The sequence below is a fragment of the Megascapheus bottae genome, chromosome 6 (genome assembly GCF_031878675.1).
Source record: "Megascapheus bottae isolate mThoBot1 chromosome 6, mThoBot2.hap1, whole genome shotgun sequence".
In the NCBI taxonomy this organism is placed as follows: Eukaryota; Metazoa; Chordata; class Mammalia; order Rodentia; family Geomyidae; genus Megascapheus; species Megascapheus bottae.
The window spans coordinates 58,422,202-58,432,166 of NC_143514.1; the positions used below are offsets into that span (position 1 = coordinate 58,422,202).

A 9,965-nucleotide genomic window follows, 5' to 3' on the forward strand; every position below is an offset into this window, starting at 1 on the left:
CTCAGTTGATGAGTGGATCAACAAGATGTGGTATTTATACATAATGGAATTCTATGCTGCTGTCAGAAAGAATGACATCGCCCCATTTGTTAGGAAATGGAAAGACTTAGAAAAAATCATATTAAGTGAAGTAAGCCAGACTCAAAGGAAGATAGGCTCAATGGTTTCCCTCATTTGTCATAATCAGTAGAAACCTTGGGCTCTCCTAGCAGAGATTTGCAATAGAGCAAAACCCAGATACTTAAGGCCATATAGTTGGACGCTAAATGAAAGGACCTCTAGGATATAGAAACAAAAGCCATATAATGAGTGATTGTTGTCCTTAATGTACTATGTTATCTCTCATCTCTTTTGCTGTCCCTTGGTTATCTCATATTGTTACAGTATCTCACTTTGTTATCTGACATATTGGATATATTTGTATTTGGTTATTTGAAATTGGATAGGGAAGAGGGAAAACAAGATGAGGGCTGGGGTGTGGGGGAAGGAAATGGGGACCAAGACATGAGAAAGGGTATCAATGTACGTGAATTAATGCACCTTCTATCTGGCAAATATAATGTAACCCTTCTATTAATTACAATAAAAATATATGAAAAAAATCAACTTATGGGTTCTAAATTGAAAATTGCAAATGTAATCACCACATTCTTTCTGGTCCTTTTGATTTTTAGTTTTGGGTCTTTTATCTTAGTGATTAGCATAAATTAATTTGATTTGTAAATAATTATTATCTCCCCTCTACAATTCCAGATGTGGAATTTACTGCTGAATAAATAATAAAGGCAAGGCTTCAGTGAGGGAGACAAATAAATGGAAAATATTAAGTGGTATTAACTGCTATGTGGATAATTTGAAGAGTAATGTAAAAGAGGAACTCTAAATAATGACTTTAGATTGAGTGGTCAGTAATGGTTCTCTGAGACTCTGAAAGATAAGACAATAGCCATATGAATACTAGGATGGAACATACCCAGTAATATAAAGGCCCTAAGGAGCTTGGTCTCCCACAGAGGCTGAGAATAATCCTGTGATAAGCACAGTGAATGGCCAAAGCTGTTTATAGGTGTTAAGGTAGAAGAGTAGAGTTCAGATTAGGTAGGACTAAGTGGTCCTTGATAAGGTACTTGTCTCTGAAAGACTTTAGAGCTATGTGGTCTACAGTTAAGATGGGAGAACCGAGTGGTCTAAGCTAAGAACCTCTAACCTACACATAGGCAAAAAATTGCTTTTACAGCTAAGTCATACCAAACAACTGTGTTTTTCTAGAAAAGGGAAGCCTTAGAGATGATAATCGGCTAAATTCCATTTTTTGAGAGTCCCATCTTTACTATTAACTGTGACAGTGAGCAAGTTATGACTTCTTTTCTGTACTGGTTTCTTCATCATTAAAATAAAGATAATAGTACTTGCCTTTTAAAATACTTTTTTTTGATCTTATATAACTCCACAGTTTATTTTGAAAACAATATTTTCTGAAATAGGATTTGAGGTGAGCTGATGGTACACCTGTTACCTGTTTGCCTGGAAGTTATTAAATACTGATGAAGGAATTACTACTCACATACCATTATGGTACACCAACATAACAGAAATCTGCAATTTTTAAAAGTTTTCACATCTGGCCAGCTTTTGTTGGACACCTGAGTAAAGGGAAAACATACTCTCTACTGATGAAAGGTAACCTGCAATACAAGTGTACTTCCAGTATAGAATTCAATTCTTAAAGGCAAAGTGGCTCAAATCAGAGCAAATAAGCTGATTCCCATGAAATAAACTAGATACAAAGCAACAAGTAGTAAGACTGCTAAAGATTTATTCCTCCAATTTTCCTTATTCTGGGTTATTTTGTATTTTGAGGCAAGTTATAGCCCAGTCTGGAAATGAACTTATGATCCTCTTCCTGAGTGCTGGATTTACAAGCACTGCCATGCCTGCTTCGGTCTTAAAACATACAAGTATACACTGTGAGTAGACTGAGCTAAAACATGTCTCAGGTAGGCGAGGGAGCTGTTATCAGTAGAGCTGTTGTGACTCTGAAGAAGCACAGGCCAGCCAGGTACAAGGTGAGGAGCTGCACTGAGCAGTGCTAGGCATGCAACATGCCAGGTAGACTGCACCCCTCAGATCATTATGACTTCACTGGGTTGTATTTTGTTCTTCCATATTTACTTGTTCCACCGTTTTGTAATCAGGGAAAAATGAGAAGTTCCACTAGTCAACTAACTTCCCCAAACGAAAGCCTTTTATTTTTGGCCAAATAAAACTAATTGTCACCTACAATTATTTTTAAGATAAGAAAGAGTAAGTCAGCTGAAGTAACCAGAGGGGCTGGGGCTAAGGAAAGCCATTATACTTAGGCACAGGACTAGTGGGCGAGACACTGGGTTGGCTGCAGGCAGGGCTAGTCTAGTGAGCCTTCTCCAGGAAGGCTCTGCAGCACCGGAGGCACTGCTGGTACACCAGTTCGAAGTCAGAGTCGTTTCCGTAATAGGGATCTTCAATAATGAGTTGTTTTTGTGGATCATAGCTCCCCAGTAGTTCGATTTTAGCTTTGCAGTTTTTAACTTGATTACTTTTTCTATTCAAATCTCTCAGATTGCTTTCATCCATACACAGTATGTAATCAAATGTAGCAAAGTCTTCTTTGGTAACCTGTCGGGCAGTGTGACTCATGGGGATGCCATGCGTTCTCATGCAGCTCTGCCCTCGATAGTCAGGGGGGTTTCCCACTTCATATGTGGATGTGGCCGCACTGTCTATCCTCCAGTTATCTGAAACATTTTGGTCAGCTGCAAGTTTTCTGAAAACTGCTTCTGCAATGGGTGACCGGCAAATGTTACCCAGACACACAAAGAGCACGGACTTGGGGCTGCGCTCCGCCATCTTCCCGGTGGTCGCTGGCGCCTAAAAACTCCTTTTAAAATACTTTTAAGTGGGCATGGTTGCTCACGCCTGAAACTGTAGCTACTCAAAAGGCTGAGATCTGAGGATCTGGGTTCAAAGCCAGCCCAGGCACTAAAGACCAAGAGACTCATATCCAATTAACCACTGATGGGGTTGGGGAGAGGGGATTCCACACCCTTTCTGGTGGGGATTCCATATCCCACCAGAGTCCACCATGCAAAGGCAGTCTCATACAAAAAGGTGAGTTTATTGGGGAAGTAGATAGCTGGCTGGCCAGGGACACAGTGCAGACTCAGGAGCTAACACTGTGGCCCCAAGCAGTTCTCACACTGGATTTTTAAAGGCAAAAACCATGCCAGTGGGATTGTAACATACACATAATCATATCTGACTACACACAGGTAGCCAATAGGCTTACAGCCTGCCTCATAGTAACTGTCTGAACCAACCTATCATCTTGGTTGGAATTGGCATGCGAATTGTTCTCATGGAGGGCGGGGATAAGGTTCCCCTCCCTGGAAGGGCAAGGGTGGCTGGAATGTTTTACTATTATTGCTGTTCAACATTCCTCAAGAGGATGGGGAGCTCTTAGTGCATTTGAGAGGGAGCCAGTCTTTGCTCCCCTTAACACCACCAGAAAACCAGAAGTGGCTCTGTGGCTCCAGGGGCAGGGTAGAAGCCTTGAGCAGAGAGAGTTTAAAGACAATGCCCAGGGGTGGAGGGTGGGGAGAGGGTAATGGGTACCAAGACATGTGAAAGGGTATCAATGTATGTGAATTAATGCACCTTCTATCTGGCAAATATCATGTAACCCTTTTATTAATTACAATAAAAATATATAAAAAAATAAAGACAATGCCCAGGCCCAGAGCTCAAGTCCCAGGACTGTCAAAAAATAAAATAAAATAAAATACTTTTGAGTTGAAAATATACATATAAAGTGTTTACAATAGTTCTTGGGACACAAGAAGGATTTAATAGTCTTTTTTGCGCTGTTGACTCATGATTGTAATCTCAGTAGCTATTCAAGAGGCTGAAATCTGGAGCGTCACAATTTGACGCCAAAACATGTAGTTCATTACTTGAAAAGAGACTGTGTCTATAACTTGGCTATGATAAATAGTGCAGCAATAAATGCAAGTATGCAAGTATCTTCACTGTATTTTGACTTGTAATCTTTTGATTAAATGCCAAAGAGTGGTATTGCTGGGTCATAGGGTAGTTCTAGGTTTAGTTTTTTTCTTTGGGGTTTTTTTGTTGTTTGTTTTTTGTCTACTCTATTCCAAATACTAACAAGGCTGGTACACCTGTAATCTCAGGTACTCAGGATACTGTAGAATTTGTAAATTCTAGGCTAGCCTAGGCTATATAACCAGACTCTGCCAAAAGAAAAAAGGAAAAAGAAAAAAAATGGAAAGAAAGAAGGAAAAAGAGGAGAAGAGAACACTGTGGCTCATACTTGTAATTCTAGCTACTCAGGAGACTAACATCTGAGGATCACAGATCAAAGACAGCTCATGCTGGAAAGCTTATGAAACAATTCAGGGACAGCACTCAGGCTGAATTTAAACTCCTGGACCGGACCAGTACACCAGACCAGTACCAAAAAACAAACAAAAAATACTGATTAGAATGATAATGTAACATTAATTATTACATATCAGATCTATGTATGTCTGACTGGAAGTATGATGTAATGTGATACTTTTGGAACCATTAAACTGTTCTAAAAAGTATCCATTCTCCTATGATATGGATCATACCTCTATAAACCCTACTTGCGTAGTAATAAAGAATAAACATTTTACATAGTTTAAGTCTATTTAAGACAGCCTGGAGAACAAAGGGAGTTACAGCCTCTGCATTTTCATTACCCGTTCATTGCTAGCTGCCTTGTTAAAGGAAATATTGATGTTCTCTGGGATTCTTCTCTCTGTATGCACATACAGACACATATAATTACTACAAAGGCAGTGGGGGAGGGACAACTGCCAAGGGGAGATTCACTTCCTCTTCTTTGTTCACATCTGCCTCCTGAAAGAGACAGGATTTATTGCTTTCTTTAAGAAAGGGATTGCCTAGTTTGCTTCCTTCCCGGCCCCTCCCCCCTTTGGTGTTTTATCCCTGAGGAATATTACATCTCATGACATTTATCTCCAAATGAAGTAAAACTAAATAAAGAGGAACTGGAAGCAGAGAATCAGATGAAGGGCTAGAAATACTTGTAAATGAGAGAGAGGCTGATAAGTGGTACATTCTAGACCAGTCCAGTCAGTCTGTCTCCTGCTTCTATAGATTGTCCTTGGTGACTACAGTTCTTCCATTTTGTGCATATTGGCATAAGATTTTGTTTTATTCACACTGAAAGAATTCTTTTCTTTGTGGGTCTTTAGAATTATATTTGATGCATTTTTTTGTTTTCTAGTTTTCAAAACATCACTCCCTCCTTACACCTTTCTACTTCGTCCTCCTCTACCTCACTCCAAGTGTATGCAAGACTATTATTTCTTTTGTATTTTTCAATTTCTCTGAATATTTAAAACATAACCTGTGGACATCCTATATTTTTTTATTTTTTGAAGTATTAGCAAGGATAACAGGATTAAAGAAGGGAGAAATAGAAATGACAGAAACATTTCCTGTTTTCCATGAAAGAAATGAGTTAAAGATACAAAATAGTGTCTCTGTCTATGGTTTTGATATTTTTTTGAGATAAGGAAAATACATGTGGTCATTATATTTTACACTTAACCAACCTTTATCTTTTAAATTCCGTACTATGCCTAATATTACTCATTATCTATGTAAAGCTAGTAAATTTTAGTGCTTCAATTTTTACCATAGTAAAATGAATAAAACATCCAAATTCACATGTTATTTTAGTTCTCCTCAATCTGGACTATTTAATTTTAGAGGCATTTGTTTCAGTGGGATTTATTTTGGGGAGTTATTTTTCTTTTCTTATTTTTTTTGTGGGAATTAAGGGGAATAGCACTGAAATAGGAGGCAGTATAGTTAAGAGCATAGTTTGACTTCAATTTTTTGTTTCCTACTATCTGTAATCTTTTAGAAAGAAATAATATGTGGTGATAGTATGTGTGATTCAGAAAATAAAAAAAAATTCAGCAATAATAATTGAAATACCTGAATCAGGCGAGGTGGCTCATGCCTGTAATCCTAACTACTCAGGAGGCTGAGATCTAAGGATCGAGATTCAAAGCCAGCTTGGGCACTAAAGAACGTGAGACTCTTTATCTCCAATTAATCACTAGTTTTATGAAATAAAAACTGTTATCTGTTTTCCCACATACAAATGTATGTCCTAGTAGCAACTATACATGACAGCAATAATATGTATTTCTATGCAAATTTTAGTTCTCATTTTATCTAATCATAATTCTTGGTTATCTTGTTTTCTTTTTTTTTGTTGAACAACACTTTATTTGAACATTTACATAACTATATTAAAATAGAATTACAAAACTAAATTTGCATTACTCTTCACTGATTTGCCTGTGTTGTGAATTCCTTTCTTTTTTTTTATTGTAATTAGTAAAAGGGTTACATGATATTTGCCAGATAGAAGGTGCATTAATTCACATACATTGATACCCTTTCACATGTCTTGGTACCCGTTTCCCTCCCCCCCCACATCCCCCACCCGTCTTGGTTTATCTTGTTTTCTTGACTGTTTTATATTTTCTCATTTGAATCTTGAAAAGCCATTTCAGATCTTGTTTTGACAGAAAAATTACTTGCTTAAAACAGTTATAGAAAAATCAGTCACAGGGCTGGGTGTTTGGCTAGTGGTAGAGTGCTTGCCTAGCATGCACATCCACCGAGTTCGATTCCTCAGTACCATATATATATAGAAAAGCCGGAAGTGGTGCTGCGGCTCAAGTGGTAGAGCACTAGCCTTGAGGAAAGTCCAAGGACAGTGCTCAGGCCCTAAGCTCAGTCCCCAGGACTGGCAAAAAAGAAAAAAAAGAAAAAGAAAAGAAAACTACCAGCACAAACTATACAATTTGGGTGCTATTTTGGGTGCTATATGTTAGTAATCATTCACAACAAAGAAACTTCATTTTATATACTTAAAACAAGGTGGGGATTTGGGATATCTTTGATCTCTGACCATATTATTGGCAACTTTAAGAATAAGGGAAGTGGGCCGGGAGTTTGGCCTAGTGGTTAAAGTGCTTGCCTAGCATGCACGAAGACCCGGTTTCGATTCCTCGGTACCACATACATAGAAAAAAGCCGGAAGTGGTGCTGAGGCTCAAGTGGTAGAGCTCTAGCCTTGAGAAAGTCCAAGGACAGTGCTCAGGCCCTGAGCTCAAGCCCAGGACTGGCAAAAAAAAAAAAAAAAAAGAATAAGGGAAGTATCATGAATCAAGTGATAGAGTACCTACCTAGCAACATCAAGACCCCAAGTTTAAATTTCAGTACTTCCATGACTGACTAAATATGTCAGCAATTAAAATTCATTTTATTTATTTATTTTTTTTTGCCAGTCTTGGGGCTTGAACTCCAGGTCCTTGGGTATTCTCAAGGTTAGAGACCTACCACTTGAGTCACAGCACCACTTCTGGTTTTTTTTCTATGTATGTGGTATCAAGGAATCAAACCCAGGTCTTCATGCATGCTAGGCAAACACTCTACCACTAGGCCAAACTCCCAGCCCTGAATTCATTTTATTTTTATATAATTTTTATTGTCTTTAGTTGTACAAAGGTTTTCAATTCAGCATATCACCTTATGAGTACAATGCATCTTGATCAATGCCACTTGAAAAACTCATTTTAAAAACTGGTTAGCTACTCTAGAGGCTGAAATCTAAGGAATGAAACTTGAAGCAAGCCAGGACAGAAGCAAACCCTTATTTCCAATTAACCAGCAAAAAGCCAGAGGTGAAGGTATTGCTCAAGTAATAGAGCTTTATCTTTGAGCAAACAATCCAAACTAAGCCAAGTGCCTATAGTTTATGCCTGTAATTCTAGCTACTTCAGATGTTGAGATCTGAGGATCACAGGTCAAAACCAGCCCATGTAAGAAAAATCATCAACTTTTATCTCCAGTTAACTACCAAAATAGTCAGAGTGTGTCTTAAGTGGTAGAACAAAAAAGCCTTAAACAAAAAAGCTCAGGGAGCCTGGCACAGTGGATCATACCTGTAATCCTAGCTACTCAGGAGGCTGAGATGTGAGGATCATTGTTCAAAGTCAGCCCAGGCATTAAAGAACCAGAGACTCTTATCTCCAATTAATCACTAGAAAACAGGAAGTGGGGCTGTGGTTCAAGGAGTAGGGTAGGTAGGGTGGTAGCCTTGAGCTGAAGCGCTCAGGGTCAGGGACAGCACCCAGGCCTTGAGTTCAATTCCTAGGACTGTAACAAAAAAAGGAAGGAAAGAAGGAAGGAAGGAAAGAGAAAAAAGCCAAAACAAGGCCCTAAGTTCAATACCAGTCGAGCATCAAAACAAACTGGTGAGAAAGATTTCTTAGGAAGTAGCACTGTGGCTCAAGGGGTAGGATGGTAGCCTTGAGCTGAAGATCAGCTCAGGGACAATGCTCAGGACCAGAGTTCAAGTCTAATAACCAATGAGGAAAAAAAAAGATTTCTTAGATTTCTATTTATATAGTTTTAAATTTTCTTCTTGTCTGCCTTTTCAAAAATTTTTTTTTACCAGTCTTGGTGCTTGAACAGAGGGCCTGACCACTGCTCTTGGGCTTTCTCAAGGCTAGCACTCTAACACTTGAACAACTGCACCATTTCCAGCTTTTTCTATGTATGTGGTACTGAGGAATCAAACCCAAGTCTTCATTCATGCTAGGCAAGCACTCTACCACTAGGCCAAACTCCTGGCCCAAAGCCTTTTAAATTTTTATGCAACTATAGCATGTTCTAGATATCTCTTACTTGTTGCTGTTTCCAATTGGATTTCTTTGGGCAATTTACATGCAAATTGCCCTGTTATTGTTACTCTTCTAATGAAAAATTTTCTGGTAACATGCATTTGCAGTATATTTTTTCTCTTTTATATTTTGTTTGTTTCCAGTCATATGGGGCTTGAATTCAGGGCTTAGGCGCTGTTCCTGAGCTTTTTTGCTCAAGGCTAGTAGTATACTACCACTTTGAGCCATAGCTCCACTTCCAGTTTTCAAGCTGTAAGTTGGAGATAAGAATCTCATGTACTTTTCTACTCAGACTGGCTTCAAACTGTGATCTTCAGATCTCAGCCTCCTAGTAGCTAGGATTACATGTATGAGCCACCAGTGTCCAGCCTTACACTGGACTTTTCATAAGTAAAAAAGCTGATGCTGGATGTGGTGCTGTGGCTCAAGGTGTAGGGCGTTAGCCTTGGGCTGAATAGCTTAGGGACAACGCCCAGGCCCAGAGTTTAAGCCCCACAACTGATTAAAAAAAAAAAAAAAAAAGCTTGTGCTATTCTATATGAGTTTTCCCTTGGAGAAAGATAGTAAGCAGCAATATTTTTTCTTAAGAATGTTTGTTATCTGGTTTGTGTACTTTTAAAACCATATTTTCATTTGTTTATTACATAACCCTGTGAACCAAGCAATATTGTTGTTATTATTCCCATTTTGCCGCTAAGAAAACTGAGATTCGGTGCAGTTATTTGTCTGAAGTCTTAAAGGAAACAAAAACATTAAGAGAAAATTTTCATGAAATTTGAACCACATAAAGCTTTTAACATCTTTTTATTTTTTTTTTTAATTTTGTTTTTGTTCTACCACCTCTGAAGATGGTAAAAGAAATAGTGAAAGTCCCTTAGGGAACTGATAATGCTTCCAAAGACCTGCTGCAGTGTCCTGTGGCCATATGCTTGGGCTGCTATAACAAATACCATAAACTGAGTAGCTTAAGCAGCAGAAATTTGTATCTTTTACAGATTTACTGACTAATAATTCAAGATCGACATGCTGATGGAATTGGTTTCCAGTGAAGCTTCTCTTTTCTGAAGTGCAGGTGGTGTCTTTTCTGTGCATCCTCATGTGATTTTTTTTTTCCCTTGAGGAATAGAGAGAACTCTCATGCATCTTCTT

General features: G+C 38.5%; 1 pseudogene; it reads right to left on the reverse strand.

Annotated features, from left to right (window-relative positions):
- Nucleotides 1-1,796: 1,796 nt before the first annotated feature.
- On the reverse strand, nt 1,797-2,910 carry LOC150062012 (low molecular weight phosphotyrosine protein phosphatase pseudogene; annotated as a pseudogene).
- Between the last annotated feature and the right edge of the window lie 7,055 nt (nt 2,911-9,965).